This window comes from Monodelphis domestica, chromosome 2 (assembly GCF_027887165.1).
Source record: "Monodelphis domestica isolate mMonDom1 chromosome 2, mMonDom1.pri, whole genome shotgun sequence".
NCBI classification, from domain to species: domain Eukaryota; kingdom Metazoa; phylum Chordata; class Mammalia; order Didelphimorphia; family Didelphidae; genus Monodelphis; species Monodelphis domestica.
In genome coordinates this window covers 75082333-75109985 of record NC_077228.1, presented here as the reverse complement: position 1 = coordinate 75109985, position 27653 = coordinate 75082333, and the positions used below count along the sequence as shown (strand labels likewise).

The following is a 27653-nucleotide window of genomic DNA, read 5'->3' as shown; positions in this document are numbered from 1 at the left end:
CACCCTTTTAATGGGGAAATGCAAAAAAATATTATTTTAAATTGCAAAGTTTAAAATTCCTTTTAAGAAGAATTTTAGGTAAAGAAACATGATACCTCGCCAAATCCAGAAACTGAACTGTTTGGAGAAGACACCATGACAATGCCTCTAGACCACAAGCTGCACGAGAAGATCAAGAATGAACTCTGGGTGTGGTTGATTGAACATTTATTTGTATCTATACCTTCATGCCAAAGGGGATTGACCCCTAACTGGCTTTTTGTCAATTCGTCTAGCAATTATTGGTTTTGTTCCCTTTTCCTCTTATCCTCAAATTATTGTAATCCTTAAATTGATTATGTTTTCATGTTCCTTTGGGGAAAATTTTTTCCCCAAACAATCATACAAAGAAATGTAAAAATGGAGATTTGAACCCCGGACTTCAATCCCCAGAAGTCCTTGCTCTAGTTCCCAAGATGCCCTCTAATCTCACTGAGATCCCCACCTGGGCAAGATCAAAATTTCTATTTAAACTGGCTATAAAGCCTACTGAGGTCTCTCTTTCTGCTTTCACTTCCAAAGACTCTCTCTCTTGGCTTCCACGTCTGGGCACACACAGGTCTACCAGGCAGGATGTAAAGTGAGTGATTGTGAATGGCTCTGTGGGCCTAGACATGTGCTTTTCTTATTTTGTCTTTTCTTTATATTTTTAATCTTTAATAAACCTCTAAAAATATAATACTTCTGGCAGAGAAACTAATCTTAACTTACAAAAACATTGTACACAGAGATTGATACACTGTGGTACAATTGATTGTAATGGACTTCTCCATTAGGGGCAATGCAGTGATCCTGAACAAATCAGAGGGATCTACGAGAAAGAACACTATCCACGTTCAGAGGAAAACTGTGGGAGTAGAAACACAGAAGAAAACCAACTGCTTGAATACATGGGTTGAAGGGGATATGGTTGGCGATGTAGACTCTAAATGATCATCCTAGTGCAAACATCAACAATATGGAAATAGGTTCTGATCAAGGACACAAGTAATACCCAAAGAACTGTGGGAAGGGTGGGTAGAGAGGAGGGAGGGAAATATAGTGATTATTGTAACCAAAAAAATAAAATAAAAAGAACAATGCCTAGAAAAGGGAAAATAACAAAATTTGAATCTCTTAACAGTTATATGGATAAGCTGTTTAAAAAGTACATTTAATATTTCTACTTTTATGTATTTGCAAGGTTTTTGTCAGTTTTTATGTGACAGTCAATTTTTGTGAAGATGCCATGCATTGCTAACATATATGTATACTGTTTTTTTATTCTTCACATTCTTCAAAGTCAAGCATGCTCAACTTTCTTAAATTTTATTTTAATTTTTATTAGATTTATCTAAGTACAAGAAATAATAAAATGATATTCACCCACTTTATAATTTTACTATATATCTCTCACTGCAATTCATGTAACTTTTCTTTAGATGCTATACAACTTGGTACATGTTTAGTGTTAATATTATTTCACTGTCCATTAATTTTGTGGTAGTCGGCTTTCCTTATAGTCTAACTCACAGCTATACATTGCTAATGAAAAAACTATAGCTTTGACTATTCAGCTATACAGATCTTTGCTGGTAAGGTGGTGTTTCTGCTTTTTAGTATACTTTCTAGATTTGCATAACTTTCCTTCCAAGGAGTAATTTAATTCTAAGGAGTAAGAGTTGGTTGGTTTTTTTGTTGTTGTTTTTTAATTTTATAGCTGTCTTCACCATCTACAGTGATCTTGAGCCCAAGAATATAAAACCTGATATGCTTCCCTTTTGCTACCTCTATTTGCCAGGAAGTGATGTGATCAGTTGCCAAGATCTTAGGTGGACTTTTTTTTTTTAAGCTTTGAGTCAGCTTTACATTCTCCTCTTTCACCCTTGTCAAGAGGCTTTTAAATTCTTCACTTTCTACCATCAGAGTACTATCATTTGCATATTTCATACTACTGATATTTCTCTTGACAACCTCAATTCGAGTTTTTGATTCCTCCAGCCTGACATTTTGTATGATGTACTCTGAATATAATTTAAATAAAGTGACGGTATATAGACTTCCCATATTCCTTTTCCAATCTTAAACCAATCAGTTATTCCAAAGTCAGTTCTAACTGTGGCTTCTTGGCCCATAAATAGGTTCATAAGGAGACAGGCAAGATGATAATATACTCCAATCATTTTGAAAACTGTCACATTTTATTGTAATCCACACAAAGACATTAATGTAATTAATGAAGCTAAAGTAGATGTTTTTCTAGAACTCCCTTGCTTTCTCCACAATCTAGCAAAATATAATAGAACTACACCCAAGTCCTCTATCTAATTAGACTAGCTCTATAATCACGTATAGGGTTCAGTGGGGACAGATGTATTATTTCTGCATATTACAATTAATCCCTGGCAACCAACTAAATTTATATTTCAGTCAAAACCCCCTATATTTACCCCTTACATAGTTGGCTTAATGGATAGAGCACTGGGCCTGGAGTCAGGAAGACCTGAGTTAAAAATTCAGCCTTACATATTTAGCTGTGTGATCCTGGGCAAATCACTTAATCTCTGTATGCCTTAATGCATTAGAAAAAGAAATGGCAAATCACTCCAGTATCTTTGCCAAGAAAACTCCATGGACAGCATTGGTATGCTATAGTCTACAAGGTCATAAAAATCAGATATGTCTGAACAATAATAACAAAATGCAAGGAACCATGATAATTATTTAAAAATATTTAATTTGATCCCTCATTTGGTCCATTCTAATTTTCAGGGAATTTGTTGCTTGGATAAGGTTTTGTATCTCTTGGCCACAGCAGTTAAATCTCCAATTCTTGCTTCTACTTCTTTGCCAATTTTTTCCTTTAGTACTTTCATTTCATTAAAAAAAAAAAAAACTCACATTTTTAAAAACTCTTTATCTTCCTGGAACTCTTGTTGAACACGTGCCCAGGGAAATTGAAAATGTAACTGGTAGATATTTTGAAGTCATGTTCTTCTGGGATTGTATTTGGAATATCTATTACCAGAATAGCATTTCAAAATAGGATTCTTTTTTTGTTTGCTCATTTTTCTAGACTACAATCCTAACTTCAAATTTTATGTTAGGGTTGGGCTCTGTACACTTGTGGAACAAAAGTGTGGCCTCAACTTGTGACCTTGGGGACATTCTTGGCCAGATTCCATCCCTAGTGTCCATAGGCCTGTGACTTGGGATAGAAAAATGATTCACTGATTTTTCTTGGATCTCCTAATCAGGAAGACTTAGTCTGATGCATTTCTAGATCTGTGTGGAGAAGACCTAGTATATAGTGCAGCTGTACTTCTTCCTACTATACACTAACTTGGCTTTGCCCCAACCATATAAATGATTTTGTAGAGGGACCCTCTCCTCCCCACTGCCTCCTAGAACTAGCTTCCTGCAAAGCACAGGTCAAAGTCTTCTTTCTAAGAAACTGGTCCTGATTTTTCCAGCTGCTAGCTCCTCTAAGTCTACCTTGTATTTATTTTATGTGTGTGTGTGTGTGTGTGTGTGTGTGTGTGTGTGTGTTTATGTCTATATTATCTTTGAATGGAGATTTGTTTCTGCCTTTGAGGCCCCAGTGTAAAAGCACCTGTCATTTAAGAAGGCTTTCAATAAATGCTTGTTGATTGATATGAAAACTTCTCCATTAGATAACCTAAGTCTAAAATACAAGAAAAAGTTATCAAGATTGGTTTACCTAGAACTATCCACCCTAAATTAAGAGCAAATCTAGTAAGGCAACAACAATAACAACAAAACCACCAAAAAAAATTTTTTAGGAACTGGATTAAAAAAAATATTCCGTTTCATTAACGAAGTGATATCTTTTTTAAAACCCTAAATATTAAATCTGGCCTCAGACACTTCCCAGCTGTGTGACCCTGGGCAAGTCACTTGACCCCCTTTGCCTAGCCCTTACCACTCTTCTGCCTTGGAGCCAATACACAATATTGACTCCAAGACAGAAGGTAAGGGTTTAAAAAAAAAACCCTAAATATTTAAAGAATCAAATTAATAGGTCAAAAACTGTGAAAACAGTCATAATTATTGAAAGATATCTTTCAAGAAACAAAATCCTCAATTACTTGTCATAGCAGGATGGCACATCTACACAATTAGGTTAAGTCCTACATTAAACTGCATTTCTCCAAATGAATCTAAATCCTACTGGATGTTTCTGGATTTGCAGGGTAATTCTGTATAATCAGCTTTAATTTGCTATTTGCCTAAGACAACATAGAGATATACTCAAAATAAGTGGATGTGGCTAGATTTGCAGAGATGTCTCTCTGAATATATTCCCTCTTTCTTCTTCCTTCTTGTCCTTGTTCTTTTTTCCTTACTCTTAATTTTGACTTATAATGCCTAGCAGAGCATTTTGCAATTTGGAATTAAATAAATATATTATCTTACCAAACATAAAAGAAATATTTCCCAATTCCTGAAAACTAGCTTTCCCTGAGAATATTTTTCCTAAGACTCATGTCAAAGAGGCTGTTTCATAATTCTAATTATAGCTCAATATAGGTATTCTTCAGAGGCACTCTGACCTTCTTTGCTGAATAATGATCTAAAATTCCAGACTGGAGGGACACAGTACGGATATAGACTTATTTCTTAAGATGAGAAGCAGTTGAGTTGGGTACGGAGTGGACAAAAAACTTAGGTCAGTACTAACCTAATCCTCATTTCATCTGAAAATCTATGAGATCAGGCTAACCAGAAAGTAAAATAAACAAACGCTGTAAATACAAATGCCAAACAAAGCAAGAGAGATGGTAGTAACCATTACCTCTTAAAAACTGGAAATAAAACAACTGTTGTTGTCACTTCTGAATTTGGAATCTGGACCAAGGAATATAACAGGGACATTTTATGAGCCTTCCATTATAGGCAAACTCTTCAGTGTCCTCTACCATTCTCAAGATCACAAAATCTATGAGCTGGAAAATCACATAATGGAATTCCCTACCTGACTACAAACCTCTTCTAAGAATCCTCAAAGTGCTATCCGTTTGATTTTTTAAAATATATTTTAAATTTCTTATTAATAGAATTTATTTCAAGGTACCTTAACCCCTACCTACTTTCACCATACCATAGAAGGTATCATCTGGGAAACAGATACATACAGATTATATTGTTCCATGTTTCCACTTCTCAGATCATTCTCTTGAGGTAAACATTCACAAGTTATTGCTCAAATATTAAATCTGTCGTTGAATATAACAATCCCTTGATTTTATTCATATGACTCTTCTCATGTAACTCTCTCCCAGTTTAAAAAAAAATAATTTGCTCATTTCTTACAGCACAGTAGTATTTCATCACAATCATATACCATTATTTGTTTAGCCATTCCCCAATTGATGGACATCCCCTTGATTTCTAGTTCTTTGCCACCACAAAGAGAGCTAAAATATTTTGGAACATAGAGGTTCTTCATTCTTTTCCCTTATCTCCTTGGTAAACAGACCCAATTATTGCTGGGTCTAAGGGTATATACAGTTTATAACTCTCTGGATATTAATTCCAAATTACTCTTCAAAATGATTGAATCAGTTCACATTTCCACTAATAATGTATCAGTGCCCCCACTTTCCAATTCTCCAAATTTCATCATTTTAGCCAATCTGAGGGGTATGAGATAATACCTCAGAATAGTTTTGTTTACATTTTCCTAATGATTAGCGATTTAAGAGCATTTTTCATGTACCTATATATGGCTTTGATTTCTTCACCAGAAAACTGTCTATCCCTCTCTTTTGCTCATTTATCAACTGGGGGATGGCTCTTATTCTAACTAATTTGACAAAGTTCTCTATATATTTTAGATATGATACCTCTGAGACTATGAAAATATTTCCCCAATTTTCTGCTTTCCTTCTAATCTTGGCAACATTTGTTTTATTTGTACAAAATCTTTTCAATTTGATGTACTCAAAGTTATCCATGTAATATCTCACAATGTTCTTTCTGTTTATACATAAATTCCTCTCCTATTCATAAATCTGATAGGTTTCCTATTCTTCTAATTTGCTTACATTTCCTTTTATGCATAGAGCATATATCAATTTTAATCTTATCTTTACTGAATAGTGTAAGATATTGGTTTATACCTAGTTTCTACCAAAACTACTTTCCAATTGTCTAGGACATTTTTACCAAATAGTAATTTCTCATCCCAATAGCCTATATACTTTTGTCAAATATAAGGTTACTATATTCTTCTAATACTGATTGTTGTATGTCTGTTCTATTCCACTGATCTACGTTTCCATTTCTTATCTAGTACCATATAATTTTTATAATTACTGTTTTAAAATAGTTTTAAATTCAATACTTAAACACTTTTCTAATTAATTCTTTTGCTATAATTAATCATACTTTGCTCTTCTAAATGAATTTAATTATTTTTTTCCAGCTCAGTAAAATAATATCTTTGTAATCTGATTGGGATGGCATTGAGTAAGTAGATTAGTTTAGGTGGTACAGTCATTTTAATTACATTGGCTCTGCCCACCCATGAACATTAATATTTCTCCAATTATTTAGATCTGACTTTATTTGTGTAAAAAGTGTTTAAAAATTATGTTCATATAATTCCTGGTTTTGTTTTGGCAGGCACACCCCAAGGTATTTTATCTGTGGTTTTAAAAAATGGGCTCTATCTTCTTTTTGCAGAATTTCGTTAGTAATATACAAAAATGCTGATGATTTGTATGGTTTTATTTTATATCTTGCTTCTTTACTAAAATTACTGATAGTTTCAACTAACTTTTTAGTTGAATCTCTAGGATTTTCCACATATCCCATCATACTGCCTGCAAAAGAAGTATTTTTATTACCTCTTTGCTCATTTTGATTCCTTCCATTTCTTCTTCTTATTGCTATTGCTAGCATTTCTAATACTATCTTAAATAATATCAGTGATAATAGGCATTTTTGTTTCACTCTTGATCTTACTGGAAGGGATTCTAGCTTATCCAGATTACAGATAACACTGATGGTTTTAGGTTGATGGTTCATGTCATTTTAAGAAAAATTCCTTTTATGTCTTTGCTTTCCCACTATTTTTAATAGTAACAAATGTTTTATCAAAGGCCTTTTCTGCACCTATTGCTATTGTATCATTTTTACTACTTTTGTTATTAACATAATAAATTACGTTGATAGTTTTCCTTATATTAAACTATACCTGCATTCCTGGCATAAATCCTGTTCAGTCACAATTTATAATTTTTGTGATGTACTATTGGAATTTCTTAGTATCTTATTTAGGATTTTTGTATTCCATATTCATTAATGAAACTGGTCTATAATTTTCTTTTTGTTTTTGGTCTTCTTGGTTTAAGTAATCAGTACCATATTTGTTTCATAAAAGGAGTTTGGTACAATTTTTTCTTTACCTATTATTTCAAATAATTTAATATTGGAATTAGTTGATCTTTAAATGTTTAGTACAATTTATCTGGCTCAGCTTTTTTTTTTTAAACAAAGTTCACTTATGGCCTATTCAATTTTGTTTCCTAAAATAGGTTTATTTAGATATTCTGTTTCCTTCTCTAATAGTTTCAGCAGTTTTGAAAGTATTCTTCAATTTCACTTATGTTGTTAAATTTGTTGCAATATAATCAAACAGGGTAATTTCTAATTGCTTTAATTTCATATTCTTTGGTGGCATATTTACCCTTTTCACCTTTAATGCTAATAATTAAGTCTCTTCTTTTTTAAAGTCATATTAACCAATGGTTTATCAATTTTTTTATTTTTTCATAAAACCAACCTCTAGATCTACTTATTAATTTAATGGTTTTTTAAAATTTAATTTTTAAGATTTCTGATTTCGTGTTAAGTTGGGGTTTTAAAATTTGTTCTTTTTCTAGTTTTTTTAATTACATTCCCATTTTTTTGATCTGTTCTTTTTCTATTTCATTAATATAAGCATTTAGAGATAAAAATTATCCTTCAATTATTGCTTTTGCTATATCCCACAGGTTTTGGTAGGTTGTTTCATTATTAGCATTCTCTTTAATGAAATTATATATAATTTTATTGCATTATGGTCATTGAAAAGGGTCTATATAATGTGATAGACACCTTCTTTGAGTTCTCCTGAAATGAAGAAACTAAAGAGCACATGTGAGTTAAACCTTTCTCTTATCAGGTGGCCAATCCATTGTTTCTTTTCATCTATACCACTTCACCTTTGTTTGCAATGTGTTGTAGATTTCTATGTTGACCATAGAGCATATTGCCCTTCAGATAATCTTCAATTTCAATTTTTAGGAGAATTCCCTGATTTATTATAACCAGCAGAATACTGCTATTTAAAAGAAAAGCATTTCATTCAGGGAATCTTGTGGTCATTAAAGAAACTCTGGAACTTCCCAAAAGCAATTCATTATACTCCTTCTTTAATCCAATTTGGGATTGTCCTCTTTGTACATTCTAACTAAAATCTTTTGAATGATTAGGCATCTCATTTAGGATACTGTGCAATGTTCCTGACATGTGCTAAGTAACATACTTAATACAGTGTCAATTAGAAATAGAAGAATCTATGGGACTTTGTTATCTATGTGACTGTCAGTTAACATTGTTTTCCTTTCTAAATTCTCACAAATTACCCCTTTAGAATAATGAGCTGGAGGAATTCCATGTGAACTGGAACATTGATGCAGAGTGAAAGGAGAAGCAGGAGAGCATTATACACAGAGACTGATACATTGTGGCACAATTGAATTTATAATACACTTCTCTACTAGCAGCAATGCAATGATCCAGGACAAACCAGAGTAACTTATGAGAAAGAACACTCTTCACATCCAGAGAAAGAACTGTGAGAGCAGAAATGCAGAAGAAAAACATATGATTGATCATATAGTTTGATAGGGATATGATTGGGGTGTTAATGTTAAATGATCACCCTACTGCAAATATGATTAACATGGAAAGAGGTTTTGAACAATGATACATGTGTAACACAGTGGAACTGCTTGTCAGCCCTTGGGGCGGGGCAGGGGACAAATCATTAATTATATAACCACAGAAAAATATTCTAATGTTTTTATGGGGGAAAAAACCCCCCACCAAATTACCCCTTTAAAACATGTTCTAGAATTTTGCCAAGAGAAGACTATGAGTTTAATGTTTTTAGTCTCTAATCTCTTTTGAAAAGTTGGATATTAATTATCCTTCTTTGAGTCCTGTTCTATTTCTAAAGCTCGTCATGATCTGGTCCTTTCCTAGCTTTCCTGTCTTATCACATGAATAAAAGCAAAAAGCATACATATGTATATGGATTGATGCAAAATGAAGTAAGTGGAGGCAAGAAAACAATTTGCATAACCACAAGAAAGTAAACAGAAAGAAATACCACTAGAACCAAAAGTGAATGTTATAAAATTACAAAGAACAAGCATAAGCCAAAAAAAAAGTTACTCATACACTCTCTTGCAGAGAAGGAAATGTTAATGAGTATGGAGTATTACATATATTTTCAAATTTTTCCATGTATTTATCAATTTTGTTCAGGCCTTTTCTCTTCCTCTTTCTTAAAAAATTGCTTTGTTAAACAGAATGACTTTCTGGAAGGAGGGTTACAATGGGAAACTCAAGTAATGTAAAACCAAAAAATTCATAAATTAAAAAAAAATTCTTGTTGATTGACTAAGACATTTAGCTCCTCAAGGACTCCGTGCCTTCACCTATGCAATGGGGAACATCAATGATGGGAGGCACATATTTCTATCATCCCTTCTAAAAATCCATTATTTTACTTCTAAATATTTGTCCCCATTTTACATAAGTGAGTCTCATAAATGTCCTATACTCATTCCTAAACATCTCCTCCTCTGCTTTCATCATCCTATAATTACTCCACCAAAATGCTCCCCAGTTAAATTCCCAGCTCCTACATGAAGTTTTCCCAGTCCAGTCTACCTAATTAACCTCTTCTCTGAATTTCCACTTTTTCATTCAATTTAAGCTATAAGAGCTTTGTATATTTATTGTATTAACATCCTCTAATAGAATGTAAACTATTAGAGAACAAGAAGTTTTATTTTTGTCTTCATCTTTCCGATGCCTATAACTGAGTGTAACATATAACCCAAACTTAATAAACGTGTTTATAATTTGAATTTATATTTCAAATGCTTCTGCCTGGATTTCCCAAGGTATGTCCAAACATAATGGAAGACTTTCTGCCACTCTTTCCATGTTGTCTTTTCCAACAGATTGCCCTGTATATAATCCTCACTCTCTCTTAATATTAACTCTCTTCCTGTCTGCTATTCCTCTACTGCCTACAAATATACCTACATCTCTCTCATTCTCAAAAAAACAAAAAAACTCACCTGATATAGTCCCCTCCTCTAATCCTTGCCCCCCTTTCCTCCTCTTTGGGAATATGCCCTTAAAAAGGAGTTCTTGGGACAGCTAGTTGACACAGTGGATTGAGAGCTAGGCCTAGGGATGGGAGGTCCTGGGTACAAATATAGCCTCAGATCCATTCTCACTATGCGACCTTGGGTAAGTCACTTAACCCCTATTGCCTAGCCCTTTCCACTCTTCTGCCTTAGAACCTATACTTAGTATTGATTCCAAGATAGAAGGTAATGGTTAAAAAAAAAAAAAGTTCCTAACTCTCTGTAGTCTGATTTCAATACTCACGTGGAATTTCTCTCCAAAGTTATCAATGATTTCTTAATTGCCAAAGATATTGGTCTTTTCTCACTCCTCATCTTTCATCAACTCTCCAGAGCTTTTCAAACAGTTGATCTTCCCTCTCTTTCTAGATATTCTCTCTTACCATAAATTTTCCAGATGTTGTTCTCTCCTGTTTCTTCTACATGTCTGATCATTCCTTTCTGGTATTCTTTACTGGATCTTCTCTGCTCTTCTACTTGTGGGTGGCCCCCCAAGGCTCTGTTCTGAGTCCTCTTCTCTTCTACCACTATACTATTTCTCTTGAACTTATAAATTCCCATGAATTTAATTATAAACTTTATGCAAATGACTCCCATATATTTATCCAGTCAACAGCTTTCATGAATTCAGACTAGTATCTCAAACTGGGAAATAAATTGATGATTCATATAACTCATCATGTCTAAAACTGAACTCAATATCTTTTCCCCAAAACCCTCCCTCCTTTCTAACAACCCTATTACTGTCAAGCACACCACAATTCTGCCAGTCACTCAGGTTTGTAACCAAAGATGCAAGTAAGTCAAGATATTTGAAGTCCTGTGGATTTTACCTCTCCTGGACTAATGCAATAACCCACTACTGCTCTCTGCTTCAAGTCTCTCCCTATGACATGCTCCACTCAGTTGGCAAAATTATCTTTTATGTAGGTATGTTCGCATCATTCACCTATTTAATAAGCTCCAATGGCTCCTTATTGCTTCCAGGCCAACATTTAAATTGTTTGAGTTTTATAAATCCTCTATAACTTATCCCCCTCCTTCTGCCCTCCCCCCACCATTTTTTCAGTCTTATAACTTCCAAACTCTTTGACCCTTTGACTCTGGTCTCCTAGATGTTCTCTGTACAAGACATTTCCAGACTCCATGAATTTTCATAGGCTATTCCTCATGCCTTGAATTCTCTCCTTTATCTCCATCTTCCCTGACTTTCTTCAAGTCTCAGATAAAAGCCTACTTTTTGTAAGAAGCCTTTTGTCAGTCCTCCTTAATGTTAGTACCTTCCTTGAAATTATTTCCAATTTATTCCATATGTTTTTTTAATATGTTGTCTCCCTATATGAGATTGTGAGCGGAGTGTAGGAACTATTTGTGCTTCTTTCTGTCCCTACCACTTAGCAGAGTATCTGGCACATAATTTAAGTGTTTAATAGATTCTAGCTGACTTGACTTTCAGCTATTTTGTTTAAATGTTTTTGTCACAAGGGAGGGTCAATCTAGTATAAGCATAAGTTTAGAGGGATAGAAAGATTTTTCCTCCCAGGAATGACTATAATTTAAAGATGAAAAAAAATCAATAAAAAAGCATTTTTAAAAAAATATATGTTGTAATATTTTGAAAGCATGGGTAGAATCCTATATCTGATTATTTACCATGGGGGGGAGGGGCAGGTTTGGAGGAAGAATCTGAATCACAAAATGTCAGAAAACAATTGTCAAAAGTTTTTTCTACATGTAATTGGGGGAAAAAGGGGAATTTTTAAGTTAAAAAAATCAAGTAATTCCTTTCCATATCTAAAAATGGTCTAATTATATTTTGGGGCTCAAAGATCACTACAGATAGTGACTGAAGTCATGAAATTAAAAGATATTTGATACTTAAAAGGAAAGCTATTGCAAATATGGACAGTAAACTAAAAAAGCAGAAATCACCTTGCTGACAAAGATCTGTATGGTTTTTCCAGTAGCAATATATGACTTTGAGAGTTGGATAATATAAGGAAAGCCGAGAACTGCAGAGTTAACACTTTCAAACTGTGATGCTGGAGAAAACTTTTGAGAATCCTCTGGACAGGCAGAATTACAAATCAGTCAACACTTAAAGAAATTAATTCAGTCTATTCACTGGAAGGTCAAATACTGAAGTTTAGATATGTTCACCCCATAATGAGAAGATAGGACTCATTGGAAAAGACCCTGCTGTTGGGAAAGATTAGAGGAAAAAGGAATGACAGAAGAGGAGATGGACAGTGTCATGGAAACAATGAACATGAACTTGACAGCCAGTGGACCACAGTGGAGGACAGAAGGATCAGGCATGCTATGGTCCACTAGGTCACAGTTAGACATGACTGAACCGAACAACACATTCAATCAATCCATAAACTATTTATGCTTTTCTCTCTGAAATCCCTTCCCTTCCTTTCGATTTCTACTACTACCAACTTTGTTTAGGCCTGTATTATTTCTCACCTAAACAACTGAAAAAGTCTACTAAATGACCTCCTTGCCTCCCTTCAAGGCACCTGCTATATCAGGACTACTCTAATCTTTTATGCACAGATCTAATCACATCACTTTTCTGCTCAAAACATTTCAATGGTTCCCTATTGCCTACAAACCAAATTCCAAAAGCTTTAATCTAATGTGCATAGTCCTCTGTAATCTAATACCACTCTTCCTTTCTAGTTTTCTCTTACAACATTCCTCTTTTTACTTAAGAATTCAAACAAATTGGATTACATATCATCTCTTTCCATGTTTTTTTTATCACATTATTTCCTACATCTATTATTGTGTACCTAGTCCATCCTGCACTGAACTTGTACCCATCCTTCAAGATAGCACAAATACCATATCCTCAGGAAGCCTTCCTGATGATCTCTCACAGTGGGAAATGTCCTTTCCTACCCCCTATACATTTATGTTTCAATTTTTATCATCAGCATTCATGTAAGTGACAACTCCTTTACAAGATTATAAATCTTTTTGTCATAGAAAATATTATAATCTCTGTACCCCCCTTCCCCGCATATAACTATAGTGTTTGTTCTGAACATAATATGCATCTGATAAATGTTTGCTGAAATAAAGGCAGAAAACAGCTGGAAGGTATGAACAACTAGGTTAGTCTCTACAATAAAGTACTATATGTGGTGATCATGCAATACTATGTTTAAATACCTGCAGTGATGGGGGTATTCTTCTACAAAACAAGTTGGTCAATTCTCCTATGGGACATCTCCATTAGCAAGTTCTTCCAAATCAAAGTCTATCAAACTCAACACTACTAAATGCAATATTATGTATATAATAGGTACTTACAAGTGGACTGAATTAAATTTAATAAATTTAATGAAGAACCTTTCATTTATTAAACCCTCTATCTTCTACTCAAGCTCATGTCAACAACACACATAGGAAAACACTAAAAAATACTTCACTAAGGGAAATTACTCTAGGGCAAAAATTGTAGAGAGCCCATAATATATCCTCTAATCTTAAAATTTCCAGCTAATGTCATAGATATATAATCCTGCTCTCAGAAACGAATAGCAGAGACAATAATGTAACAGAGTTATGAAGAAAACTCATTTGAGAGAAGATATATGATTTAAACCTAACACATAAGTCAGTGATGATATATAATTAAAGAGAGAAATTTTTATTAGTCACCACTTCCTAATCTCTAGACACCAGTTAGATTTCGGCCATAATCCCGAGACTATCAATCTATTTCAACCTGGAACAGATCTGGAAATATCCTCAAATCCAAAGGTGTCCTAGGAGACAAGTTGGGATCTGATTATATTTGCTCTAAAGGACTCCAGGAATAATTCAGGGGTAACCTCAGAAAGTAAGATCTACTAGATGACGGATGTTGTATAGTTCAGAGGGGAATCACTGAAATTTGAGATCTACTGTAAGGTGAACCCTGAATAGTTCAGGAGAATTAAATTCTGAAGGTACACTACAACAAAGGAATATATAAAAGTTAAGGACTTACTAGTTTTCTTGCTGAATATAAGTTATTATTTTTTAACCCTTACCTTCAGTCTTAGAATCAATAGTGCATGTTGGATTCAAGGCAGAAGAGTGATTAAGAGCTATATAATGGGAGTTAAGTGACTTTACCAGGGTCACACAGCTAAGAAGTGTGTCTGAGACAAGATTGAACCTAGGATCTCCTGTCTTCTAGTCTGGCTCTCAATCCACTATGACACCCAGCCAGTTCCACTCCCCTCTCCCCCACCTCTAATAAGGGTTTTTAAGTGTTTATTAGTAATATAATTGTGGAATATATTATAAGATTATGTAGAGGAAACACTATGTGATGAAAAGAAAGCTAGTTTAGAGTTTCAGTTCTATTTGTCAGTTGTACAACCATAAACAAGTCACTTAACTGGGCCTCAGTTCCCCTATTTGTGAAATGAAGGAGAGTTGGATTAATCTCCAGAGTTTCTTCCAGCTGTAACATTCTAACATTCTGTAGTAAGGAAATTTGAAGGGAAATTATTTCTAGAATCAAAATTTTGCATAGAACACTAGTTCATTCACAAATAATATTATTTAGAAAATGTCTTAATATAGGTGCTGATTTGGCCTAAAGTGCCCTTCCTTTCCCTCTCCACTTCAAGCTACTGAAATTCTACCTTATTCTTCATCGACTAACTCAACATCTACTTCCCCAAGAGAATCTTCAATGATTCCTCCTAGAGAGAAACTATTTCTCTCTTCAAAAATCTAACACTTAGTAACCATTTTATGGCACTTAAAACATCCTGTTTTGTGTCTGTATTGCCATGTTAAAGTTGACATAGCTACTTAAAAAAAAGCTTTACACAGTAGTTCATGGTTTCATATTCAATTATCATTCTCTATCCTAATAAGTGTATAACTCGGCAGATAATAATAAATGTCAAACTTTTTTTATAAGTTGGTAAGTTTTGAAGAAAAAAATTTTAATTTCTTCATTATAAAGAACAGTTATATCTGAGGGCATTGAGGTGATTTTTTAAAATCAAAATTTTATTTAAAAATAAACACAATGTTCAGTTTTATATTATGTGGACATCTCTTAAACTATGTTTCTCTGCCAAACTCAAAATAAGTAATAATTCCTTGACATGCCTTGACAATTTCACTCTTCAATAGACTGAGGAACCAAGAAGGGGAAATTCTGTTCTGGATCTAATTTTCTTACTAACAAGGAAGAACTGTTTGTTGGGGTAGAGATGACAGGAATTCTTGGAGAGAGGTGTCCACTCTATCTTACAATGTGATATAGAAAGGGAAGAAAGACAAAATAAAGTCTGTCATGCCCCTGACAGTTTGGAAGGGAAGATTTCCAATGGTTTAAAGAAAATAAAGGTAAGTCCCCCTATATTAGCTACTCCTACTCCCCATTTTCAAGAGGAAGTTAATCCAAGAAGAAAAGGAGGCTCTCAAGAATGGAAACCTTTAAAACTGTGAGAAATAAAAAAAAAGAAGTATTCACTAATAATTCAAAGACAAATTGTATGATCTAACAGAATATCCTAAGCATGTGGCATTGGTTCTGTACTGTTTCCTTCAGGATGTTCCAAAGGAATTCTGAATTAGCCTACGCCCTGGGATCCAGTTATCTATCTTCCAGTCTTGGTGTTTACCCCTAGGCCTTCTTCCAAGGATCTTGCAACCAAATTTACCTTCCCCTGCCTCTACTTGCCTCCTGACCATGTTCAACTAGATTCTAACTTTCACTCACTCCTCCTGTTTGTGTAAGATGGGAAGGAAGCAAATATTTATTGGGAATCTACAAGGTACTATGCTAAGCACTTAAAAAATAATAATGTAATTTGATCCTCACAACCACCCTACAAGGTAAATGCTATTATCATCCTTACTTCACAGTTGAATAGACTGAGGCAGGTGGAAGTTAAGTGACATGCAAAAGAGCATACAGCCAGTAAGTGTATTAGGCAGGATTTCAGCTCAAGCCTTCCTTTCCAGCACTCACCACACCGCTGTCTCCAGACCACTCTTTTAGTATTCCTGATCCTTTCTTTAAAAAACATCTGCCAGAAGGTTGGATCTCAAGAGAGGCCCTTGAATAGTCTAATCATCTGTTTCCCTAAACAACTTTCTCCAGTTACACAAAATTTGCCTGGACTTTTTATTCTTCAATTTTAGTTAATACACATCTACTTGTCCATTTCTCCCCATCCCAGTAATTCTAAAAAAATCTCACTTTCTCAAACTTCATTCCTAACTGCCCAATTCCCCCATTCTCATCCTCTTCAGCTTTAACCCCAAAATATCCCACTCCAGATCTACCTATTTCTTCCACCATGGAATGTCTCTGGAATGTCTGCTCAAGTTTCAGAGGTCACTTGATTGTTTCACATTAGACATCTCTCCCTACTATCTCTTCCTTCATCTCAGCCACAAAGGAAAAGGTGGCCTTTCTCTTTGTTAGAGCAAACCCTCTCTATACTACTGATTTTTTTCTGTATCTTCTCCAGCACTTTAGTCTTCCTCTGTTATACCTGTTCTCTAATCTTCATTCTCTATCTGGCTAGTTCCTTCCTTAGTGTATACAGTTATATCTCCATCCTGTCCTTATAAAATACCATCACTTGATCCAATTAACCTCAAATGCTACCATTCAGAATCTCTCCTCCCTTTTGTGGCTCAATTCCTTAAGAAAGTCACCTACTTAGATGGCTCCACTTCCTCTTCTCTTACTCTTTCTAAACCCTTTGAAGTCTGATTTCCAATGTCTTCATTCAATTGAAACTGCTCTCTTCAATGATGCCAATAATCTCTCAACAATTTTAGAGGCCCTCTCTCAGTTCTCAACCTGCATAGCCTTTGATACAGTGAACTATCTTCTCTTGAATACCCTCTTCTACCCAGAAGTTTTTGATACTCTTTTCTCTTGGTTCTTCTTCTACTTGTCTGGCTGTGCTTTCTCAAACTCTTTTGTTGGTCTTTCATCCAGGTCAAGCCCATTAAGCATGGGTGTTGTTCCCCAAGACTCTGTCCTGGTCCTGCCACTTAGTGATCCCATTAGTTCCCATGGGTTCAATTATCTTTACCAGGGGTGATTTCCAGAGCTATAGAAACAGTCAATCTATCTCCTGAGTTCAGGCTTTCTATCACTAACTGCCAATTTTGTTATGAAGTCTTGTAATCCCTACCTTACTATATCTTTCATCTATATCTCCTTCTCTCCATTCACACAGCCACCAGCATGGAACAGGGTCTCATCATTTCATAGCTGAACTATTGCGGTAACCTGCCTTCCTTCAAAATTCACTTCAGGGGGCAGCTGGGTAGCTCAGCGGATTTAGAGCCAGGCCTAGAAATGGGAGGTCCTGGTTTCCAATCTGGCCTCAGACACTTCCTAGCTGTGTGACCCTGGGCAAGTCACAACCCCCATTGCCCAGCCCTTACCAATCTTCTGACTTAGAACCAATACACAGTCTTGATTCCAAGGCAGAAGGTAAGGGTTAAGATGAAAACAACATCAACAACAACCTCACCTCAGCTCAAATCCCACTTTCTGAAAAAGGATTTGGTTAGTCCTTGTTCCCTTACCCACCTAGTGTCTTAGCTCTAATATTACCATTACTACTACCACCATTGCCTTCCATTTACATTGTTTATATACTGTATGAATATAGTTGTCTCTCCCATCAGATGGTGAGCTCCTCAAGAGCAATATTTTTACCTGTCTTGGTATCCCCCAGTGCTTATCAGAGTGCTTGACACAAAATGAAGAGCTTAATAAACGCTTGCTGACTAGCTGATTGTCTAACATTCTTGACCTGAACAACACAATATTTACCAAGATTATCAACTGTACAGATGATACAAAGTCAAACTCTTCAACAGTGGATGACAGAATAAGAAATCAAAAAAAGGCTGTTAAATTGGCCAAATCCAAAAGTAAAATTAATAAAGCTACACAGTCTTATACTTGGCTTCAAAAAATCTAATTGACAAATACAACATAGAGAAGGCATGACTAGACAACAGTTTGTAAAAGACTGAATGATTTTAATGGACTGTAAACTCAATATGTGTCAACCATAAGATATGACTACCAAGAAGGAAAAAAATATATTCTTAGGATACAGAAAATAAGGTATCCAGGGCTAGGGAAATGATGGTTCTGCTTTACTGTGTCCTGGTCAGAACAATTGTGAAGCACTAAGCTAATTCTAGGTACATTTTAGTTAAGAACATTGATTATCTGGAATCTACACAGGATGGTAAAGGTCTTTCTAGATTTACAAGTTATAAAGATGGGTTCATGCATTAGTTCAAGCACCATTATTAAAGAGATTTTTCTGTGTTAGGCACTGTATTAAGTCCCAGGGCTACAATGATAACAAAACAAGTCCTGGCTTCAAGAAGTTTATCCTCTGCTGGGAGGATGCCAGATACAGATAAATGCAAAATATATACAAAAAGACTAACTTTCTGAGGAGAATGGAGCATTGGAACTAGGATATTTAGCCCAGAGAAAACTTTGAGAGATATAACTTGAAGGCTTTCACATAAAAGGCAGATTAGATTTATTCAACTTGGTCTTGGCAGGCAGAATTAGATGAAATGGATAGACCTAAAAATTACTAAGAATCAATTAAGGCAGGAATCATTAAAAAAAATTCTTAAACTTAAAACTATACAAAAATGAAATGAGATACCTTAAAAGGTATTCAAACAAAATCTGGATAACCGATTGTTGGGTTTGCTTTTTGACTGACACTTTAATTAATGACAGAGACAAAGGTACTTGGTGAGATCATCAACTGTAGGGATGATACAGATCTTATTCAGACACTGAACTAGTTAGCCTCTGACCTCCATTTCATCTTGGGCTCTGTGATCAACTGTAAGGTTCTTGAGGGCAGGGACTAAATCTTTAGTCTTATTCCTCTACACATCACTCTGCAGCAGCTACCATAGTATTTTTCATTGGTTACCTTTTTCTTCAGTATTTGGTAGAGAAAGATTTTTCAGAAATCAAGATATTGGCAAAATATTTAACTTGGTATAATAGTTGGAAAATGTCTATGACCCCAAATGTGTTAAATGAAGAGATGGATGAAAAAGTATGATGTAAATGATTTCTCAACTATGCAAGCTTTTAACAAAAGTCTTTGAAAATAATGTTTGGAATTCTAAATTAGAAGCTAAAAAGTATCTATTTTAAAACTCAGGTGTTGGGGCAGCTGGGTGGCTCAGTGGATTGAGAGCCAGTCCTAGAGACAGGAGGTCCTAGAGTCAAATCTGGCCTCAGATATTGCCTAGCTGTGTGACCCTGGGCAAGTCACTTAACCCCCAATGCCTAGCCTTTACCACTCTTCTGCCTTGGAACCAACATATAGTATTAAGACAAAAGGTAAGGGTTTAAAAAAATTCAGGCATTAAATTTCTATCATGTAAGGATTGAGAAGATAAAATTTTATTTTTTCCGTATTTATAAAAACACCAAATATTTGCTACATTCAAAACAATGATCCATTTCAAACATTTATTTTGTGGTAAACAGGGCTACTTTAAATGGGCTACAGGGTCTAATTCTTTGAAAAGCATTACATTTATACTGAAAAATATTACTGAGATAGACAGGATCTCCAGAGATAAGAAGTGAAAATAAAAGTGACTATAACACAAAGTTGTACAGGTAGTCTGAGATAAGGGATCTCACACCCCTACTTTTAGTTCCAGATGCATTATTAAAGCTAACTGCAAATTCAAATAATATTTTATATTCATCTCATAACTATATATGTATGACTATATACATGAATGTAAAATTATATATACACACATGCAATGGCTATTCAAAATGCATATGACCTAAAATAGGCCTAAATAATAGATATAACTATGTAACACTGAACTTTTTTCCAGAAGACCATTAACTATAACTTTAAAACATTTTGTAAGTTTGATGTAAACAAATACAGTGCTACAATTTGAATTCCCTTTGTTCTGTTATACTGATATTTATTAAGTAGACATTACCTTTCAAATTAAGACTATATTTCAGTCAAGTGGGTTGCTTTTTATATTGGGATGCCTATAACTTATTGACTCATGAACTTAATTTTTACTTTTATAAGAACAGAATCTCTATTATGATCAACTAGGGTTTATACCAATATTAGAAAATCAAGGTAAAACCATAATTTTAATGAGTCAATTTTAAAAATAACATCACTATAAACATAATTTTATTTTACATATATAGTATCATTATGTAGAGTGGAAAGAATCTATGAAGATTCAGGAAGACTTCTACTTAAATCTGTGTTACTTTGGGCAAATCACTTCTTGCTGGGTCAGTTTCTTCATCTGGAAAATAAGGGGTTGGACCTAATTGATCTCTAAGATCCCTTTCTACCTTTAAGTTCTATGATTCTAGCTGTTGCTACGTATGGATCAGTGATAGTGAATCTTTTAGAGATCGAGTGCCCAAACTGCAACCATCATATTCCATGTGAGAAATGTCCTCAGGCACTGGTGGAGAGGGAGAGAGGAAGGGGAGCAGACCCCTCCAACATGCTCTGGCATGCATATTATAGGTTCACCAACACAGGTATAGATGATCAGAGCTTTCCATCTTGTAAGTATAAGAACACTGATGACATAGCCTATTTAGTCATGTAACTATATTGCATTACAAAGCTCCCCAATGCATTTTCTCTTTTTACTTTACATTTTAAAAAGAGACTTTACAGATCAGCTAATTCAAGCCTTTTATTTTACAGGAAGAAATTAAAAAACAGAAAAGCAACATGCATTTCACAGGCCCAGAAAATGGTAACTGGGAAAAATAATTTGGATTGGCAAAGTTCTGGGGCCTCTGTTCAATTTTCTTTCTACTATATCACACTGTTTCCCCTTCCTTTAAGGAAATTATGACAGCACTGAAAACTGGAACAAACATTTTAATTTCAGTAATTCAAAAAACAACAAACTTTTACTATGTGCATACATACCTTGTTCTTACTTTGAAAACAGTGTGCAACATAACTGTTTTTCTGCCTCTCAGATATAACCATCCCCAAACTATTCACATGCCAGATCTACAAAACTAGACTAAAGAAATGTATTAATATCAGAAAGCTAAATGAGAGAAAAGCTATAAAAGAACTGTTAGCATCTGAGGGAAGGAATGCCTTTTTTTCCTCAGAATTTGGTAGAGAAAGATTTTTCAGTTATCGCAGTTAGTGGCAAAACACTTAATGTAGCATGATAGTATGAAAAGTCTGTGGCCCCAAATGATTCCTTGGATTTCAATTTTTCTAAATGGGAAAACATTCCCCAATTAACTCTGGCTAAGGAGTATAGAGAACATTAAAAGCAAATGTAAAAATAAAGATTATGGGATGGAATGAAAGAAAATTATAATTAAAGATCCTAAAATACATCAATTCCACTTACCATTGTCTGAATTTGAGTTACATTTATCTTCTTGGAAGCAGTAAAAATAAGTTTCAAATTCATATTTAGCTAAAGGTGTTGTCAAAGACCCATCAGGCTAATGAAAACAAAGTCAGCATCAAGGTTTCAAAAGTTCTACACCAGCTCCAAAAGTTAAGCTGGAAAAGTCTATATTATAATAACATTTGAAAAACACACCTGTGACAGAAGAATTCTTTCATGAATAGCACTTTTCAAAGCCAAAGTACTCTTCATATGACTTAGAAACCTTTAGAAAAGACTTTGCTTTGTAAAGAAGCTAACTAAAATTCTGAATACTAGAGAATCTTCCAAAGAAATGTCCTTAACAAGATATTATTGGATTATCACAGAAGTTTATTTTTGTCTACAAAGAGAAAGTCAACCTTATCAGGAAAATCTGCTCAAGCAAAATAGTCAGGAAAGTGAAGAAAATAGAAGAATATTAATTAGGTCAGGATGAGTATTTCATTTTAAGGTTTTGTGGCTCTAAGAAATCATATTATTCAAAAGTAAGTACTAAAAGTTTTGTGTGGTAGCATACATAAATGGACAAGAAGGCATCTCAAATGCAAAGCTCAGATACAATGTTAAACTATCTAAATTCCTTAACTGGCATTTACATAAGCGTGGGTAAATTTATCCCAGATTTTTTTTTCTTTTAACAAGGTGTGTATATTTACAAATAAGCTGCCCTTTGGGCTATAATATGGACAAAACCTCTATATTATATACATTAAAATATTTTAATTTAAAGTATTTAGTTTTATTTCTAGTATACCATAGTACTAAAGATTGTCATAAAAATTTTAAAAAACTGAGGGTATTAAAAAGAAAATCTGCTGGTTACTAAGTAAGTACATCAAAATTTCAAATTTCAAATCTTAATTCTATAATGAAAGAAATATTGTATTAGCATCAGAATTAACATATTGCTCTTAAAAAACAATTTCCAGTGAAGTTTCTACCTTCCTCTATTTCTAGTAAGACTCAGTTGTCATGGTATGATGGAGCTGCCCAGTTGTCAGTTCATTCCAAATGGTTCCCCAATCCTCCCCTTTAGAAGTTAAAGGCCCACTGAGTAGCTAAACAAAATGTTTGGAATAAAGTCATAATTCTAATATAAAATACAGTTTTAAAACGAAAACCCACAATTCTAAACATAATTTGACACTCACAAAATAGTGTTCATCTGGGTATACCTTGTTCTTGAAGCACTATTACAATAATCAATACTATAAAAAACTTATTTTGTATAGTTATAAGTATTTTAGGAAAAATGCAAAACCATTTAAATTTACATAACCAAAAAGAAATTTGAAATTCTAAAAGAGAAGAAATAGATACTAGATCATGATTTAAAATAAAGTTTAAAAGTGATTAGTACATTTCATGGGCTAGAAATATTGTTCTACATATATTTCCCATTCACGTAATTTTCAATTGAATCTTCTGAAGATTAGACATTTTTATTCTCATGGTACAGACAAGAGCAAAAATGAATATGAATTCTTATTCACACATATGATATATGATATGACAGTGGAGATTTGTACACAATTACCATCTACTGCTGATCATATACCATTTTGTATGTTGATTTCTTATAACATGGGAAAAAAACATCTGATAAAAAGGCATTTTTAAAAACCAAAGGAATACTTCTTTTCTTTTAAGAACTTTCTTTTAAAACATACAGTACATAAGATGTAATTAGAGCTTTTATTTTTTAAACATGTAGTTTAATCATTAAATGAGTTAAAAGTGAAATAGGTCTTGTTGTTTTAGAACCCTATCTTATTCCATTCATATTAACAAGATACAAAAATTATTTTAAGTTATGTTACAACGGTACTATCTTCTACGTAGGTATAATTCATGACAGAATGATCCTTCTACTTTTAATTGCATCACATATCTAAAAAAAAAAAAACCCAACAGAGTACAGCAGAGATTTTTTTTATACAAATAAGGATAATGGGTGTTTGAGGGAAGACATCTCAGTCATGCCAATAGCAATTATAAAGTTAAAATCTTTCTCAGAGAGAAAACTGTAATTTAAAATTCACATTTCAATTTTATTTGAGATAAAAAATTCCAAATATAGACTGACATTTTCGTGTTTCAAAAGAATTTACATTCTCTAATTCAAAAATTAAAGGAAGAATATGATGAAAATATATGTCTAGAAATCTTGATATTTTCTTTCTTAAGTGAAAAGTGATCTAATTTTAAATCACTAAAAATATTACATTCAAATATTTCTGAAATTATTTCAGTTAACAAGTAAATTTTCAAGGCTTTGAAACAGTAATAAATTCTATGGATCCCACACAGAGCTTAAGTTTAAAAAATCATTTTCATGAAATTAATAGTTTTAAAATTCATACCCAGTGCTACAGTACGGTGAACAGCAAAATAACATTAATATTTATTATTTTACTATATGACAGCACTTTCATAAGTATAGCTATACTGGCTTTGAACGAACAGTGACAGTAATAGCCCATAAGAATGAACTGAAATGTTTTCAAAGGATGTGATGGTCATTTTACAGACTTAAACAGAACCAGTAACACAAGAGTAGATTTGTCCATGGAAATAAATACATCAAAGTCTGACAACTGGTAAACAAAGGTCCCTATAGCAACCACAGAGTGGAAACGAACCGAGGTCACAGAAGAGATCCAATTCCTTTGATTCTGAGTGATTTTATACCCCTCATTTCATATTTTTTAAAGTTAATATGAGATACTGAGTTCTCTACCAAAACTCAATGTTTTTCTCCCCCCAGCACTCCACACCGTCTACCATCAAAGCTGTTTCTTCCTTCTTCCCCCTCAGCTCGCCAAACAAATTAGCATTTGTACTAAGGTACCTCCTATCACCACTCAGCTTCTTCCCAAACACACGCCCACGTACACTGAAACTGGCCTTGCCTGCACTGAACCAACACCGCCTATGGGAAAGGGGGTTCAACTCTGGGGTAGAAGGCGCTTGCTTTTACCTCTCAGCATCACTGTTTCTCATTTTAATGAAATGAAGTTGGGGCTCCCCCCTTACAACCACCACCCCTCAGCCCCTTACCAAAGGAAGGTGGTGGATGAAGCCAGCTAGTCCTACTACAATAACAGAATGCTGGAGCCTCCTTTTGCCCATTCCGGAGATGAGTCAGGGATCTCCTTTGCCGACAAGTGCCCCCTTTAGGCTTTAATTAAGAGAGGCATGCCCACCCGCAGCCCCTCTAAGCTCTCCTGATGCAGAGGCTCCACGGGGTACCGTGCCCAAGAGCGATTCGGGGCTGGGCGCTGCTGGGCAACAGGTCAGAGTGATCCGAGAGTCGGAGGATTAGGACAGAGCACTCTAGGCAGGTCAAGGCGCATGAAGGGGGAGGCTGAGAAGGGTCCGGGAGGGGGGGCGTGGTCGCGTCTGCCCGGACACTCCCGCCATCGCCTCCTCCGCACACCTGCACAGCAGTGGCGGCAGCCACCTCGGGAGGGAAGGAGAAGCTTCCAGGTCACCCCAGAGACAACACTCGGGAGGGGGATAAGGGGGGGTCAGCGGCCGGGTGTCCAGCAGAGGAAGTGGTCGCGCTGGGGAGGGGGCCCTGCTCGCCCCGCCCTCACCGCAGCCCCCTTCCTCCCCAGCGCCGAGGCCGCGCCTGGGCCCCGCACATAAACAGCCGCCGGTGGCTGCGGCGGCGGAGTGGAAGGCGGCGTCTTCCCCCCACCCCCCGGGAGAAGGGGCCGAGGAGTCGCCGCCATTCCCTCGGAGCGGCCCGCTCCCTCAGGCGACTCGGCGAATACTAACCTGTGCGGCCGCCGCCTCAGAGGATGGACCCCACGACGCCGGCCTCCGGGCGGCTGCTGCTGCTGCTTCGCCGCCGCCTCCTCCTCCTCCTCCTCCTCCTCCACCTTCTCCCGGGGAGCGCTCCCTGACCGTCTCCGGCGCGATCTCTCATTCAGCTCCAGCCGCCACCGCCGCTCGGGGGAGGGGAGTGTACAGGATCCACCCCGGACGCTCTGGGGGGTGGGGGAGGAGGAGAAAGGGTGCGCGGGAGCGAAGGAGCTGGGGAGCGAGTGCGCGAGCGGGGGAGCGCGATGGGGCCGCGCGCCAGAGGACGTGCACGCGCGACACCAACTGAGCCCTTTCGGGCTTGCGGAGGGAGGGAGGGAGAGTGCTACTGGGCCGGGCTATGGCTCCCTCGTGCCTCCCCAACCTACCCACCCACCACGCTTTTGAGCCTCCTGCAGACGAACCCAACGGTAGACAGGAAGGCTGTAGTGCGAGGCTCGAGGCGGGCGCGGCCACAACTACCTGCAGTCTTCCCCCACCCCAGTAAAAGAGGAGAGATGGGGGTCTGTTACCGGCACAAGATAGGCAGCTGGGGTGTGGTGGGCCCTGCAGAATCGGGGAATGAGCCGGCATGGCATTGTCATCCTCATCTACCTGATCTCCAGCGGAATCAAGGCGGGAGGAATCCTACTCCAAGATTTCGTTGTCCCCTTTTGACTGGTGCAAAACACGTAGGGTTTTAGGAGCTACTGTGTTCGAGCTCAGCACCCCCCTCCCCCAAAGGCTGCCCCAGAAGTCCTAACCATCTGTGAGGGCTGCACTTGGGATGTTGAGAGGCGCAACGGATGAGATGGAGGGAGAGGGGAGCCGGGAGCCAGGCTTCCAAGAGCACTCTGCAAGATAATTCGCTTTAATGAGTGTGTGAGAGAGAAATGTGGTATCTCCCCCTTGGGTCTCGGTATAATGGTTTCCATGTGAATGAGATTTACACATCTTTGTGGGAGCGTGTCGCTGAATATAGGGGCAATAAAATAACATTGGTTAATGGGCTTTTCTCTAGAACTAAAAAGAAAATGAAGTTGGCCTAAAAAGTGGAAGGTGTGATTTGTTGAAAGTTGCAGTTTGTGGAATGCCCTGATTAAAATCAGACCCACTTTAATGCAATGTTGTGGTAAATAGGATGTGTTTTAAATGGACTACCTTATATTTGCTATAATTTAGACCATTTGGAAATGGATAATTACTAGAGGAGCCACATGTTTTTCTTCTGTGTGGCACATTTGCTATAAAATATGGAAGGGATTAAGCGTGCTCTCACTATGTATAAAAATAGAAATTCACTAGAATTGCATCTTCCAATTATTTTCTGTAGCTTCATAGTAAATACTAAATAGAAGCAGACACCTTATATTTTTCCCAATATCTGCCTAGTGCCATAACACTTGGTTCTAACAGGCGAAGCAAGGATGTCCTTCATCTCAGTCTAAAATGATGGATGCTTTTGCCAAAGACTCCCAAGAAAAAGACAAGATAAAAAAGGACACACCCCAAAGAGAGAAAGCAAAGACTGTTAAGAAAAAGGTTTTCAAAGGACTTGATGGGAAAAGGATGGAAAACAAAAAAGAGCAAGAGACAAAAATGAGAGAAAAAGTTATAAATAAGAAAAATGAAAGAAAAGGAAAAAATGTGTCTTAAAGGAAAAAATATATGATACTATGTACCTGTAAATGTAAATTGCTTCCAAAAAAACTTGTAACTTAAATTGGCCCTTTAGGAAAAGAAAGCTCTGTTCCCACTTAGTTGCAAGTCTGAAGGCACTGAGTAAATGTTTAGTCATTTGTGAATGGTTAGTACAAGATTAAGGAAAAGATGTTTGGCTCTGTGCATCTAATTATAAATAATTAACTATTATTGATTAGA

At 35.9% G+C, this 27653-nt stretch overlaps 1 protein-coding gene across 12 annotated transcripts in view; it reads right to left on the bottom strand.

Moving 5' to 3' along the window:
* RALGPS2 (Ral GEF with PH domain and SH3 binding motif 2) overlaps positions 1-27653 on the bottom strand; it is a 293091-nt gene that overhangs the window by 200897 nt on the left and 64541 nt on the right. For 4 of the 12 annotated variants that reach the window (XM_007480876.3, XM_056814146.1, XM_007480878.3 and 1 more), the window contains exon 1: positions 25749-26055. The exons of 6 other annotated variants lie outside the window; for them this stretch is intronic. The gene's annotated coding sequence lies outside the window, so the exon portion shown is untranslated. Of the gene's footprint in view, positions 1-25025; positions 25460-25748; positions 26168-27653 lie in introns of those variants that run through there. 2 more of the 12 variants (XM_007480872.3, XM_007480873.3) reach the window with 2 other exon arrangements.